Genomic DNA, 16,351 nt, shown 5'->3' with positions numbered 1-16,351 from the left:
ATGTTTCTAAAGAATAATGCAAATATGGAGATTGGTTGCCACGCCGAGTCTATCTTGTCTGAAGCTATAGAAAATTCAATCATTTACCCTTCATCTCTACCTCAATATTCTAAATATATAAAATAACAAATTTTCAAGTGTGTATAAGTTGGTACTATATAGTCAAATAATTTTCTCTCTGTTTATACATTACCTTTCCATTCCAGCAAGGGATGATGCCGCAGCCACCAGCAGACATAGATGCAAGTCAACCAACACCTCAGTCCGTGACTATTTATATCAAATTTAATCTACAACCTGAATTTACAAGGGCTAGATGTGTGTAATCGACATAGGGTAGCTCTACTTCTTGGCTCTCAAATTTAATTTACAAGCTGTTTCTATCATATTTAGATTCTCATGCTCTACTTATTGGACTCTCAAAAATATATGCATTGAATTATATAAGTAGTTTCAAAGCTTCCTAATAAATAGATGATATTTATATTTAGAATCTTTGCTATCAAAACTGACTTATCTTATATTCATTTTAATTTTCAGGTAGCACATCTCATGGGCAGCAAGTCAATTGAAGTGCTCATGGATGCTAATGATTAGTTACTTTGAACTCTAGAGATCAAATCTTTAGGTTCAAACTTAGTTGTTGTGATAGTCAAACCAAATGGTTGTGAACAGGCCAATTCGTAGTTTGATCAAATGTGACAGCAGTGGGCTTGCTAGTACATGAATAATCAATGTTTGTTTATATGATTTGTGTATCTTATGAGCTGTGATGCATGTTGAAAGCATCTAGGCCCCTAGTTGGGTTTCGGTGATTAATGACAATACAAGATTACTATGACTAACGTGTGTTTTGCAGAGACAAGTAAGTTAGGTCATGGTAATGGAGATCAATTGGGCAATCAAGGTTGTCATGCCCCTATGATGGAAATCGTTTCGGTTTTCAAAGGATGGACGACAAGGTTAAGGATGACTAGTTCTAAGTGTCGATTGGAGTTGGAGTGACACTTAGAGTAGTTTAGGACTTTGTTTTTCCTTTGGCCGTACTATTAAGGGGGGTATGGACGGGTAGCTTGACCTAGGTGAGTCTAGTGAGTTAGGTGTGGTACACACTTGTTAAAACTAGCTCTAGGTAGCTCCTATGAATGCCTAAGATCCTTTGGAGCAAACTTCATTCACACATGATCGAGAGTTGGAAGTGAATGAAGGATCAAATGCTGACCGGACACTGCCCCGGTGTGACCGGACGCTGGCCACAGGGTCCGGTCAGTTCATTTGACCAACAGACTGCGTTCGGTGCCACCGGACGCTGGAGAGGTCAAGTGACCGGACGCTGAAAGGCAGCGTTCGGTCGACTCCAGTAAGGTTCCAGAGAAGGGAATCTGCGACCAGACGCGTCCGGTCAGTATTGACCGGACCCTGGGGGTTCAGCGTCCGGACAAGTCCAGTAAGGTTCCAGTAAGGGTTTAATGCGACCGGACACGTCCGGTCAGTGGTGACCAGACCTTGCCAGCGTCCGGTCAACACATTTTCACTGGTTCGCGGGTTGAACTGACCGAAGCATCTGGTCAACATGACTGGAGCGTCCAGTCACCCCGCAGAAGCTCATAATGGTTCATTTTTTAGGCTGCCTTATAAATAGAAGCTCCACTCGTGTGTGGAGTCACTTTTGCTCATCCCAACAGCTGAGAAACATGTTTGTGAGTGCCAAGAAGAGCAAGGTCCTAGTGAGGTGTTTGAGATTTGAGAATCCAAGAGAGTAGCCTCACTAGTGAATCAAGAGTAGCAAAGTATGCATCCATCTTCTCATTAGGCTTCGCGTGGTCAAGTGAGAGTTCGTGCTTGTTACTCTTGGTGATCGCCATCACCTAGACGGCTTGGTAGTGATTGGGAGTTTGGTGATCACCCGGCGGAGCTTGTGGGTGACCCAACTCAAGTTGTGAGCGGCTTTGGGTGATTCGCCGCGATGGAGTGTCGAAGAATCAACCCATAGAGAGCACTTGATCCTTACGCGGATCAAGGGGGAGCTACACCCTTGCGCGGGTGCTCCAACGAGGATTAGTGGAGAGTGGCGACTCTCCGATACCTCGGCAAAACATCGCCGCGTTCCTCTCTCTCTATTTACTTTGAGCATTTACTTTGAGCAATTCAATACTTGTTCTTACATTCATAGAATCGCCATGCTAGAGTAAGTTTGGGACATAGGTTGCAAGTTCTTTGTGCGTTAGAGTACTAGAAACACTTTTCTAGGCACAAGGGGTTAATTGGGCTAACCGTAGGATTTAATTTTTGCAAAAAAATTTAGAATTAGCCCAATTCATCCCCCTCTCTTGGGCATCTTGATCCTTTCAATTGGTAACCACTTAGAGCAAGATGTCTCATGGGGATGGACCTCCTCTTATCTTTGAGGGAGATGACTTTCCATATTGGAAAATTCGTATGGAGGCGTACTTAGAAGCTTTAGATGTTGGTATTCTTAGAGCCGCCTCACAAGGCTTCCCAAAACCTCGGGATGCTACTAACCTACAAGGCGATGAGGTCAATTATGAAAAATGGAATGCAAAGGCTCGCAACACCATCTTTAGAGGCCTTTGCAAAGATGTGTTCAACCGCGTAAGAAACCACAAAGATGCCCATGCACTATGGTCGGATGTTTGTGCGCTCCATGAGCGAACCAAGAGTGAGAGTGAGGAACGCTATCATCTTGTAATTAAAAAGCTAAATTCATTTGAGATGCTTCCCAAAGAAAGTGCTAATGAGATGTATTCTTGTTTAAATATTCTTGTAGAGGAAGTCAATGGGCTTAGACTTACTCAAATGTCACCATCTGACGTTGTGAGAAAGATCTTGAGTGTCCTCCCCATTGATAAATATGGGCACATTGTGACCATGCTACATCAAGGTGATCTTTTCGCCGCTACACCAACACAAATCTTGGGAAAGATCAATGCTCATGAGATGTACATGCACATCACACCACAAGATGGCTCATCCTCTACAAAGAAGAAAGAGAAGGACTTAGCATTCAAAGCTAGCCAAGATAAGGGCAAAGCAAGACTTGAGTATGAGAGCTCAAGTGATGAAGAAGATGATGAAGAAAGTCTTGCTCTCATGGTGAAGAAGACCGCCAAGATGCTAAAGAAGCTAAACAAGAGTGGCATCAAGTTTGATGGCAAGAAGAAGAAGTTCTTCACTAGCTCAAGAAGAAAGCCAATCTCCGAGATGGATTGCTACAATTGTGGCGAACTTGGCCATCTAGCTCATCAATGCACAAAGCCCAAGAAAGACAAGTTCAAGAACAAGAACAAGGGCAAGAAAGATGACTCAAGCAATGAAGATGAAGATGAGAAGAAAAAGAACAAGTCATACAAGAAGAGAGATGGCAAGAAGAGGGACTTCTACAAGAAGAAGAAGAGTGGAAAGGCCTACATTGTCGGTGATTGGCTCATGGACATTGATTCATCAAGTGAATCATCCGATGATGATAGTGACAATGAGAAGGTGGCCGCCATTGCTATTGATCTTGCATCCTCACCGCCACCATCACCATCATCCTCTACACACCTATACCTTATGGCCAAGGGTGAACGCAAGGTAACTAAGAATGATGATAGTAGTGATGATGAGCAAGCTAGTGATGATGATAGCGATAGCGATGATGATGATTTACCTACATATGATGATCTTGTCAAAATACTAAGAAAATACACTAAGATCATTAGAAAGAGTTGAGCTACAAATGAAAAGCTTGATGCTAAAAATGATTCACTCTTAGCTAAGTGCGATACATTGGAAAAGGCTAATGATGAGCTTAGAGAAACTAATGATACTATATCATCCAAACTCAAGGAGCTCAAATCTTCTAAGAAAGAGCTTAAAGATAAACATGATAAACTTGAGTGGGTGCACAATGAGCTCATCACTAGTTACAACAAGCTAAAAGATGAGTATACAACTCTTAAGATCAATCATGATACTCTTATTATTGCTCAAGAATTCTTACCAAATGAGCCACATGATACTACTAACCATGTTGTTAAGATTGATATAGCTACATCATGTGATGATTTGATTGATGAGAGCATTGAGCAAGGATCTAGTGGCAAAGGCAAGCAAGTGGTTGAGTGCAATGACTATGATGAATATGTCAAGCTCAAGAACACAAATGAAAAGCTCATGAAAGATCTTGAAGAAATGAAAAGCCACAACACCATTGTGATAGAAACTCTTGATCATAGCAAAGAGTTGATCCTTGAGAATGAGAAGCTCAAAGAAGAAAACAAGAAGCTCAAGGAAGAGAAGAAAGATGATGCTCTAAAGGAAGAAAATAAGAAGCTCAAGTTGGAGAAAGAGCATCTCAAGATTGGATTGAGCAAGTTTGCTAGAGGCAAGCACCTCCAAAGTGAGCTACTCATGAATACCATCTTGAAGATGGATAGAAGTGGCATTGGATATGTGGCAAGTATAGAGAAGAAGAAGGCTCAAGTTCAACAACAACAATCAAAGCCAAAGTCAAAGCCAAAGAGATGTTTTAAGTGTAGACAAGAAGGCCACTTTGCTCATGAGTGTCAAACTCCACTGCCACAATCCTTGCCCAAGCATGATAGACCCTTTGCCTTCAATGCTCACTACATGCTTAGAAAGGACTCTAGTGGAAAGATGAAAGTCATGTTCTTAGGTCCCCCTAACAAGAATAGGCCTAAGAAGATTTGGGTGGCTAAGTCACTTGTTGAGAAGGTGAAGGGCCCTCAACAAGTTTGGATTCCTAAAGTTTGAATCTCATGTGTGTAGGTGAACTACAAGACCGGTGGAAGTCATTGGGTTATTGATAGTGGTTGCACTCAACATATGACCAGCGATCCTCATATGTTCACCTCACTAGATGAAGAGGTAGATGGACAAGAGAAAATAATATTTAGAGATAATTCAAAGGGCAAGGTTAAAGGATTGGGCAAAGTGGCAATATCAAATGACCATTCCATCTCCAATGTGCTATATGTTGCTTCATTGAGCTTCAACTTGCTATCCGTTGGACAATTGTGTGATCTTAGCTTCCAATGCTTGTTTACCGAGAAGGAGGTTGTTGTATCTAAGGTAGATGACAATCAAGTGATATTCAATAGATTTAGATACAACAACTTATATCTAGTGGACTTCACCTCCAAAGATGCAAATTTGAAGACTTGCCTATTCACCAAAACAACACTTGGGTGGCTATGGCATAGAAGACTTGCTCATGTTAGGATGAGCTCACTTAAGAAGCTTATGAAGAATAATTTGGTGAGAGGGTTGAAGGATGTGAAGTTTGAGAAGGACAAGCTTTGTAGTGCATGTCAAGCCAGCAAGCAAGTTGCAAATACTCATCCAACCAAAGCTTTTATGTCAACCATAAGAGTGCTAGAGCTCCTACACATGGATTTATTTGGACCAACAACCTACAAGAGTTTGGGAGGGAATCTCTATTATCTTATGATTGTTGATGACTATTCAAGGTATACATTGGTATTCTTCCTTCATGACAAATCTGAAGTTGCATCTTGCTTCAAGAAGTTTGCCAAGAGAGCTCAAAATGAATTTGAAGTGAAGCTCAAGAATATAAGAAGTGACAATGGCAAAGAACTTGACAACACAAACATTGAAGCCTATTGTGATAAAGTTGGAATCAAACATGAAGTCTCTGCAACTATACTCCTCAACAAAAAATGGTGTAGTTGAGAGAAAGAACCAGACTTTGATCACTCTTGCAAGGATAATGCTAGATGAGTACAACACCCCCGAAGCTCTATGGGCGGAAGCAATCAACACCGCATGTTATGCATCCAACCGCCTATTCCTTCAAAAGTTTCTTGGCAAGACACCTTATGAGTTGCTCAATGGAAAGAAGCCAGACATCTCCTTCTTTAGGGTGTTTGGTTGCAAATGCTACATCTACAAGAAGTGGCAACACCTAGGAAAGTTTCAAAGACGTTGTGATATTGGTTTTCTTGTTGGCTACTCATCGAAGTCCAAAGCATATAGAGTATTTAATCATGCCATCGGCTTGGTTGAAGAAACATATGATGTGAATTTGATGAATCTAATGGCTCCTAAGGAGCACATGAGAATCTTGATGATGTAGGTGATGAACCATTGAGGGAGGCTATGAAGAATATTCTGGTGGGAGATATCAAGCCAAAAGATGATGAAGATGATGTACAAGTCATTGATCAACCTTCTTCATCAAGTGTGCCATAAGATGGTGAAAAAGATAGGAGAGTAGAAAGTGAAGATACTCATATCTCCTATGAGAAAATGGTGGTACAAGCACAAGATGTTGATGCTCCACAACCTCCTCCTTAAGTGGTCAATAGAAGAAATACACCTCTCCTATAAGATCATCCACAAGATCTCATCATAGGGAGTCCATCAAAGGATGTAATGACTCGATCTTAAAAACTTACTTTATTTATTGCTCATCACTCTTTTGTCTCTTGCTATGAGCCTACCAAGGTAGAAGAAGCTCTTAAAGATCCGGATAGGATTAATGCCATGCATGAAGAGTTGAACAACTTCACTCGCAATGAAGTTTGGACTCTTGAAGAGCGACCAAAAGGTGCAAGAGTCATTGGAACGAAGTGGGTGTCCTGCAACAAGCAAGATGATCAAGGTGTTGTTGTGAGGAACAAGGCAAGACTAGTTGCAAAGGGGTTCTCTCAAGTTGAAGGTTTGGATTTTGGAGAGACCTTTGCACCGGTTGCAAGATTAGAAGCCATCCGTATCCTACTTGCATATGCATCACATCATGAAATGAAACTATATCAAATGGATGTCAAAAGTACATTTTTAAATGGCTTTATTAATGAACTAGTCTATGTTGATCAACCTCCCGAGTTTGAAGACCCTAGATATCCTAATCATGTTTATAGGTTGTCCAAGGCACTATATGGGCTTAAGTAAGCCCCAAGAGCTTGGTATGAGTGCCTTTGGGACTTCCTCATTGAGAAGGGCTTCACCATTGGGAAGGTTGACACCACACTATTCACCAAGAAGCTTGATGGGCATATCTTCATTTGTCAAGTATATGTTGATGATATCATCTTTAGATCATCAAATGAAGACTCATATAAAGAATTTGGTGAATTAATGTCGAAGGAGTTCGAGATGTCTATGATTGGTGAGCTTACATTCTTTCTTGGTTTTCAAGTCAAGCAAATGAAAGAAGGCATCTTCATCTCTCAAGAGAAATACACAAAAGATCTTCTCAAGAGATTCAAGATGGATGAATGTAAGCCAATCAAAACACCAATGCCTACCAATGGACATCTTGACCTAAATAAGGGAGGTAACCCAGTTGATCAAACTCTCTACCGTTCTATGATTGGTAGCTTGTTATATTTAACCGCATCTAGGCCCGACATCATGTTTAATGTGTGTGTGTGCTAGATTTCAAGCTAGTCCTAAGGAAACACATTTAATTACCATAAAAAGAATCCTTAGGTATTTTAAGCACACACCAAGCATTGGCCTTTGGTATTCCAAATGAGCTATATTTGAATTAATTGGCTATTCCAATTCGGATTACGCCAGATACAAAGTTGATAGAAAAAGCACATCCGAAGGGTGCCATTTGCTTAGTAGATCACTTGTGTCTTGGTCGTCCAAGAAACAAAATAGTGTGGCTTTGTCCACCGCCGAAGCGGAATACATTGCTGTAGGTGCTTGTTGTGCACAAATTTTATACATGAAACAAACTTTGCTAGACTATGGTGTAGTTCTAGAAAAAGTACCTCTTTTGTGCGACAATGAAAGTGTGGTAAAACTTGCAAATAATATGGTTCAACACTGTCGCACCAAGCACATAGATATCCGCCATCACTTTCTAAGAGATCATGTTGCTAAAAATGATATATCACTAGAAGGTGTAAGAACCGAAGATCAATTAGCGGATATCTTCACTAAACCGCTAGATGAGGCTACATTTTGTAGATTGCGGAATGAGCTCAATGTACTTGACATTAGCAACTTCACTAAAAATTGAGCTTGTGTTGTCCCTTGCATTCATTGTAATATACAACATGTTTAATTTTTGGCAATGCATATAGGGCTTGTCTAACATGGTTAAGATAACCGCCGAAAAGTGTGTGAAGAAGCTTAACCTTGGATCAAACTTGACAAGCAACTAGATTTACTTACAAAGTATTACATATGCATGGATGTTGTTTTGTCATTTTGTTCCATTTGCCCTCTTATTGCCTATTTTCCTAAAAAAAATTATAGCCTAAGGCAAAATATTTTAAAAAATATGAGGGTTTGAGAGAGGTCACTCACATCAGTCCCAATTAGTGTTTATTTGGATCTTATTCAAGTTAGGACTTGATTGGGAATAGGCAGCGCGAAGGAACGTTGAAGATTTGCTGGAAAAGGACCACCGGACGATGCACCGGACGCTGCTGTCCAGCGTCCGGTCAGTTCACAGGAGGTGAACTGCTGCTGAAGGAGTGACCGGATGCTGCGTTTGTGCATCCGGTCAAGAAGGGATCTAGCATCCGGTCGTTTGAAGGAGAATCAGGCTAAGCTGACCAGACCCTGCCTGTGTCCGATCATGGACCACTAGACACGCCCGGTCATGATTCCAGAGGAATTGGACCTCTCTGGAATCGACCGAACGCTGGGTGGTAGCGTCCGGTTGCTACCACCAGAGCATCCAATCAGTGGATCTCGTGCGGCATCAGGACTCTTCTTCCGTTTCCTTTTCTGTCGCATTGGGGTCCTCATTTAAACCACTGCCGTCGTGTTTTTCTTAACCTAACCCTATACGCCGCTGAGCCCTAGCCAGCGCCGCCGTAGCTCCTTCGCGCCTCCTACGACCGTGCGCCACCACAAGCTCACCGCAGCAGCTCCTGTGCCCACACCGTCGAGCACCTCGCACCACCACAGCCACGCCTCATCCCGCATTGCGCCGAGTACCATAGCCACGCGCCTGCCTCCCACGACCATGTGCCTGGCTCCGCTAGCTGCGAGTAGCTCCACCAAGCACCACTGAAGGTCATTGTTCCAGTGCCCTAGCCCATGCCTCCTCGATTGATTGGTAAGGCCAAATCCTTGTTTTGAATTTGCCTTGCTTGTGACCTAAATCCATTGCAAATCACTGATTTCAAATAATCTAGGGCCGTCGGTTCATCGTAGTTCTTCGCAACCCTAGCCCCAGCCGATTCCGAGGTTTCCCCCACGTGACACGTCTCTTCTTCTCTCGGATCGCCAGTTCGTCAGGTAGAAAGCCCGTCGTCTCAATTTTGTACCTACATTGCTTGCTTCCTAGGTCTTTTGCATCTATTAGATATATTGTATTTATTTGTATATCCATCTATTCCATTGTGCAGTAAGTCGGTGCCGTTGAGGTTCTTGTGGCAGTTGTCAGACAACTCGGAGCCAAGCTCATGAGTAAGGATCGAGGCCAAGCCTCGGGAGTGTTAGTTTGACAGTTGATCTTCGTTAGTGGTAGTTCATCTTCTTGTTAGATCAGATGGCTCGCACGAAGAACGTTGGTGGTGGTCCAGGAGATGATGATCAGAGGCCCCCGCCTCGCTAGCCTGCAGGATCGAAAGGCAAGGCAATGAAGCAGGTGACATCCAAGAAGCGCAAGTACCCTAACGTAGAGACAGCGAGAGCAGCAGCAGTCGCTGAGGCCGCAGAGCGTGCCGAGAGAGGAGGTGCTTGCAGTGGTGTGGTCATTGTAGATCCACAGCTTACACCGGCATAGAGGGTAGCAGTTGAGGAGGCTGAGCGTCGTCGTGGTGGTCCACCTAGGACTATCATGATGGTAGGACGTCGACTGGCTCTTATAGAGCCTCGACCTCAAGGGGAGCCCTAGCAGGAGCCACAGCAGCAGCCCCCACCAGTAGAACCTCAGCCAGCTCAGGAGACCCAGGAGGGCCAGCAGGCCGAGGAGACCGAGCTGGCACCCCAGCTCACCGCTCTGGTTGTACTAGTGCTATAGTTCTAGCGAGGCTAGCTACATAGCGTAGGGGTTCACACCCACCGCCTAGACCACAGGGTCCGCCTCCAGTGGTACACCTTGACTTGAGGGCCACCACAGCCAGACAGGTTCGCCAGCTGAGGTTTGTTGAGTTTGACATGTGGTTCCCTCCGAGGAGGGATGAGAGAGCAGCTGAGGGTTTCTATACACCGCTATAGGAGGATTTCTATAATGCTTATCTCAACAGTGGGGCAGTGTTCAGATCTCAGAGAGTCTGCAGTATAGAGTCTATTATGGCAGCAGCCGGAGAGCATATCCGCCCCTACTTGTCATATTTGCTAGGGCTCACAGATCTGATTGGCCAGACAGGAGTATATGTACCATCTTGGGTTCGGCAGTTTTATGCTTCACTCTATGTTGATCCGCATCACAACTTCATACACTTTGCATTCAACGGCAGAGACTACAGGGTGATGAGTTTTAGGGCCTGGGAGATACTGAGGTTACAGGATCAGCCTATCAAATTGCATGAGGTATGTTATGGACAGCAGGAGCCTCCCAGGCATCCTCATGGAGGGTTGGTGCCCCCTACTGATCTTGTGTGCCATTGCTTTAAGGAGCCCTTTGGTGAGGGGTCGAGGAGGAACCCCAGTGACTTGACTCCTATAGCTCATGTGCTAGAGGCCATTATTAGGAGGACACTACTTCCTAGGTTGGGATACAGAGAGGGTCTGACTCGCCTATAGCTCTGGCTCCTTAATGCACTGATGCAGCAGACCGTGTTCAATATTTGGGACCTCCTTCTATCAGAGATGGAGGATACTATAGCTAAAGGCTTCAAGGGTCGCAGACAGCTTCTGTATGCACATTGGATCACTTTCCTAATGCTTTAGTCTGTGCAGGTTCAGACCCTAGAGATGGTTGCAGAGTATAGAGGTGCCACCACAGAGTTTCCAGCATATAACATGGCATAGAGGATCAGGCACAGCACACCACAGGCATCCACTCAGCCCAGTCGTCATCTAGATGTTCTAGAGTCAGCAGCTCAGTAGGACAAGATCATTAGAGGCATAGCCGCTACTGAGGAGGAGGAGCTTGAGGCACAGCAGGAGATGACCGAGTCCAGTGATAGTTCGGATGATGACTATCTATCGATTCCTCAGATGCCTCCACGCAGACATGATGTAGAGGCCGATAGTTCTAGCTTAGCTCCACCTACACCGCAGATGAACCCCACCTTGATTGCTATTCTTGAGCAGATGCAGCAGGATCAGGCACGACAGGCACAGGAGATGACTGCCAACTTCACATAGTTTCAGGCTCATCAGGACGAGTTCCAGCGGTAGCAGCAGCTCCTCCAGCAGTAGCAGCAGTAGATGCATCAGCAGCAGTTACTCATGCAGCAGCAGCTTATGGGATTTATGCAGCATGTAGTGATGGCACTTGGGGCCCTACTGCCACAGCCTTCACCCCAGCTTGCTCAGCCTACCACCACTTCGACGACTCTAGCTGTACAACCCAGTGGGCTTTAGAGTCAGGGATAGCCTCCAGCTCAGTTTGCTTCCCCTATAGTTTAGGTGTCCCAGTGGTTATCCTCACTAGTGGTAGCCCCACAGTTCACTCCATATCACACGGGCTTCTCACCAGAGCAGTCACCCTTGCTATTTATGCCTAACACGTCAGTCTCCAGGAGTCTTGGAGCATCCTTCAGTGAGTTGACCGACATGCCTACACCGCCTCATATGCATACCGCCGGACCATCTATAGCAGCTCCAGTTGTCATGACTACTCAGCGGCTCCCCTCATCTGTCGCCTCTTCAGATCCTACGATAGATGTCCCAGCAGAATCATAGGTAGCACCTGCCCCAGCTCAGACCCAGACTGCTTCAGCGACACTTCCTGCTACTTGCTCCATGTGCTTCAGCGCCCGGCTCATCCGCTGCAGCCCCACCGACCAACCCTTAGGTTTTGGTGTTTGACGCCAAAGGGGGAGAGGGTTCGAGTATGTAGACTCAGGGAGAGCTTGTTATCTAGTATTAGTCTATTACATACATTTGGAGTTCTATCTGTGTGATACACTATTACTTTTATGCATTCATGTGTTACTTTCATGCATATTATTATATCTATGTGATAGTGATATCTACATGATTGTGATATATGATATGTGTGCTCTCTACTTTCTATTATTTATATGTCATATCACTTGTGTTATGCTCATTTGCCCTTGCTTCCACGTTTATACTCCGATGCAAATGAGCTTTACTTGTACTCTTGCTTAATTCATATCCTTTGAGTACATTGTGTTGGCTTGGGTCATAAGCTTGACTAACACTTTTGTTCTTATCAATAAAAGCTTATATGAACCAAGCCCGTCAACAACCTCACTCTTTCACATACTCGAGGTGGTATTATCATCAATCACCAAAAAGGGGGAGATTGAAAGCATCTAGGCCCCTAGTTGGGTTTCAGTGATTAATGACAATACAAGATTACTATGACTAACGTGTGTTTTGCAGAGACAAGTAAGTTACGTCATGGTAATGGAGATCAATTGGGCAATCAAGGTTGTCATGCCCCTACGATGGAAATCATTTTGGTTTTCAAAGGATGGACGATAAGGTTAAGGATGACTAGTTCTAAGTGTCAATTGGAGTTGGAGTGACACTTAGAGTAGTTTAGGACTTTGTTTTTTCTTTGGCCATACTATTAAGGGGGGTATGGACGAGTAGCTTGACCTAGGTGAGTCTAGTGAGTTAGGTGTGGTGCACACTTGTTAAAACTAGCTCTAGGTAGCTCCTATGAATGCCAAAGATCCTTTGGAGCAAACTTATTCACACATGATCGAGAGTTGGAAGTGAATGAAGGGTCAAATGCTGACCGGACACTGGCTCCGGTGCGACTGGACGCTGGCCATAGGGTCTAGTTAGTTCATTTGATCAACAGACTATGTTCGGTGCCACCAGACGCTGGAGAGGTCAAGTGACCAAACGCTGAAAGGCAGCGTCCGGTTGACTCTAGTAAGGTTCTAGAGAAGGGAATCTACGACCAGATGCGTCCGGTCAGTACTGTCCGGACCCTAGGGGTTCAGCGTCCAGTTGAGTCCAGTAAGGTTCCAGTAAGGGTTTAATGCGACCGGACATGTCCGGTCAGTTGTGACCGAACCCTGCCAGCGTCCGGACAACACATTTTCACTGGTTCGCAAGTTGAACTGACCGAAGCGTCTGGTCAACTTGACCGGAGCGTCCGGTCACCCCGCAGAAGCTCATAACGGTTCGTTTTTTAGGCTGCCTTATAAATAGAAGCTCCACTCGTGTGTGGAGTCACTTTTGCTCATTCCAACAGCTGAGAAACACGTTTGTGAGTGCCAAGAAGAGCAAGGTCCTAGTGAGATGTTTAAGATTTGAGAATCCAAGAGAGTAGCCTCACTAGTGAATCAAGAGTAGCAAAGTGTGCATCCATCTTCTCATTAGGCTTCGTGTGGTCAAGTGAGAGTTTGTGCTTGTTACTCTTGGTGATCGCCATCACCTAGACGGCTTGGTGGTGATTGGGAGTTTGGTGATCACCCGGCGGAGCTTGTGGGTGACCCAACTGAAGTTGTGAGCGGCTTTGGGTGATTCGCCGCGACGGAGTGTCGAAGAATCAACCCGTAGAGAGCACTTGATCCTTGCGCGGATCAAGGGGGAGCTACACCCTTGCGCGGGTGCTCCAACGAGGACTAGTGGGGAGTGGCGACTCTCCGATACCTCGGCAAAACATCGCCGTGTTCCTCTCTCTCTATTTACTTTGAGCAATTCAATACTTGTTCTTACATTCATAGAATTGCCATGCTAGAGTAAGTTTGGGACATAGGTTGCAAGTCCTTTATGCGTTAGAGTAATAGAAACATTTTTCTAGGCACAAGGGGTTAATTGGGCTAACCGTAGGATTTAATTATTGTAAGAAAATTTAGAATTAGCCCAATTCACCCCCCCCTCTTGGGTATCTTGATCCTTTCACATGTTAATGCAGTGATGATTTGACAATAATTTGTGATGTTCTTTTTCGTCACTATGGTTTGGATATGGGCTGATTATAGGAGATAGACAACTAATCCATGACGTCCGCAAATGCCAATCTATGATGGCCCAATTTAGTTCAACAAATGTATGACGCGGGATATATGATGTTTTTTCGATCGTCATGGTGAGTTAACTGTGACCCATTTTCACTAGTCTATGACTAAAGTAAACCGTCATGTATAAGGGTATTTTTTGTAGTGACCATCCTGCTAGAAATGTGCCTGAAAGAATAGAGGTACCAAACAAAACTATTCAACTCCCAACTCAGAAACCTGTCATTATTCAGGATGTGGCTCCTAAGCACCATAGGAAACAGAACAACAAATTTTCTTAACTAGTAAATATGACTCAACAACAAGTTGAGAGACACCAAGTGAATATACAAAATTCACATCCCACATCAACAGTGCACTCAATATCTGATGTTGGGACATCAGAACATCCTAACACTATTGTATTGGGAAATAACGAATCATCACGAGGGATACAAGAAATTTCCATAAACTATCTGATTCTGAAGAATCATATGACCGAAAGATTACGATTGTCGACATATACTTCGCTGTAGCAATCGCTGAAATCATCCAAAATGATCCAGATCGTAAGACCATGGCAGAGTGCAAAAAACGCTCGAATTGGAACAAATGAAAAGAAGCAATTCAAGCAGAGATAGCCTCGTTCACAAAAGGAAAGGTATTCTCAACAGCAATACCTACACCTCCAAAAATCTTCCCTGTGGGATTTAAATGGGTTTTTGTCTAAAAATGGAATGAAAATAATGAGGTAGTGAGATACAAAATGAGACTAATAGCATAAGGGCAAGGGTTCACACAGAGACCCGTCATTGATTTCAATGAAACATATTCTTTAGTTATGAGTGGAATAACATTTTGATATTTAATATCATTGACAGTTCAAAATCATCTATCTATGCAATTGATGGATGTAGTGACAGCATATTTATATGGGTCACTTGATTCGGATATTTACATGAAGGTTTCTGATGAAATCCCTATTCCGAACCCTAAAGCAAGTCGTGCCACATATTGTGTAAAACTTAATAAGTCACTATATGGCTTAAAACAGTCGGGACGAACGTAGTACAACCGGCTGAGTGAATTCCTTTTACAAAAGGGATACACCAATAGTAATGATTGCCCATGTGTCTTCATAAAGAAATCTCAAATGGGGTTCTGCATTATATCTGTATATATGGATGATTTAAATATCATTGGCAACCCATAGGATATCAACGAAGCACACAATCACTTAAAGACGGAATTTGAGATGAAGGATTTGGGTCAAACCAAATTTTGCTTGGGTTTACAAATCGAGCACCTTCACTCAGTAATTTTAGTGCATCAATCTGCCAATATACAGAAAACACTAGAGAAATTTAATATGGATAAATCATATCCATCCAAAACTCCCATGGCTGTTCGATCTCTAGACATAGAGAAAGATCCATTTAGACCAAGGAACGATGATGAAGAGATATTGGGACCCGAGGTTCCATATCTCAGTGTCGCACTTATGTATCTTGCAAATTGCACCAGGCTTGATATAGCATTTGCAATAAGTTTACTAGCTAGATATAGTGCTGCTCCAACTAAACGTCATTGGACAGGAGCTAAACAAATCTTAAGATATCTCAATGGCACCAAAGATCTTGGATTATTTTTCCAAAGAAACCAAGATCCAACTATGATTGGATACACTGATGCTGGCTATTTATCTGATCCCTATAATGGTCGATCATAGACAGGCTTTGTATTTTTATATGGAGGAACTATCATATCATGGAAGTCTTATAAACAGACTCTAGTGACGACCTCTACAAATCATTCCAAAATTGTTGCACTATATGAAGCATCACATGAATGTGTATGGCTTCATAGAATGATTAACCACAATCCAACGATCTAGTGGAACTGGTTCCATTGAATCACCCACAATTATCTATGAAGATAATGCTGCTTGTGTTACACAGATGAAAACTAGTTATATCAAAAACAATATAACTAAACATATTTCTCCTAAGTTGTTCTATCCTCATGAATTACAATAGAATGGAGAAATCAACATCTTGCAAAAAAAAAGTCTTGTGATAATCTTGCAGATTTATTCACTAAGTCACTACCAGGTACCACGTTCCAAAATTTTGTTCATGGTATTGGTATGCGATGACTTAAAGACTTGCAAGCTTCAGGGGGAGATACTCTCTAAAAATAATAATCTGTGTTAAGCATTATATTGCACTCTTTTCCTATTATGAGTTTTATAATCTTTCTCATAAATAAAGTTTTTAATGAGGCAATATCAAATCCATAACATG

Source organism: Miscanthus floridulus, chromosome 15, assembly GCF_019320115.1.
Source record: "Miscanthus floridulus cultivar M001 chromosome 15, ASM1932011v1, whole genome shotgun sequence".
In the NCBI taxonomy this organism is placed as follows: domain Eukaryota; kingdom Viridiplantae; phylum Streptophyta; class Magnoliopsida; order Poales; family Poaceae; genus Miscanthus; species Miscanthus floridulus.
Note: the sequence above shows the minus strand (reverse complement) of the source record.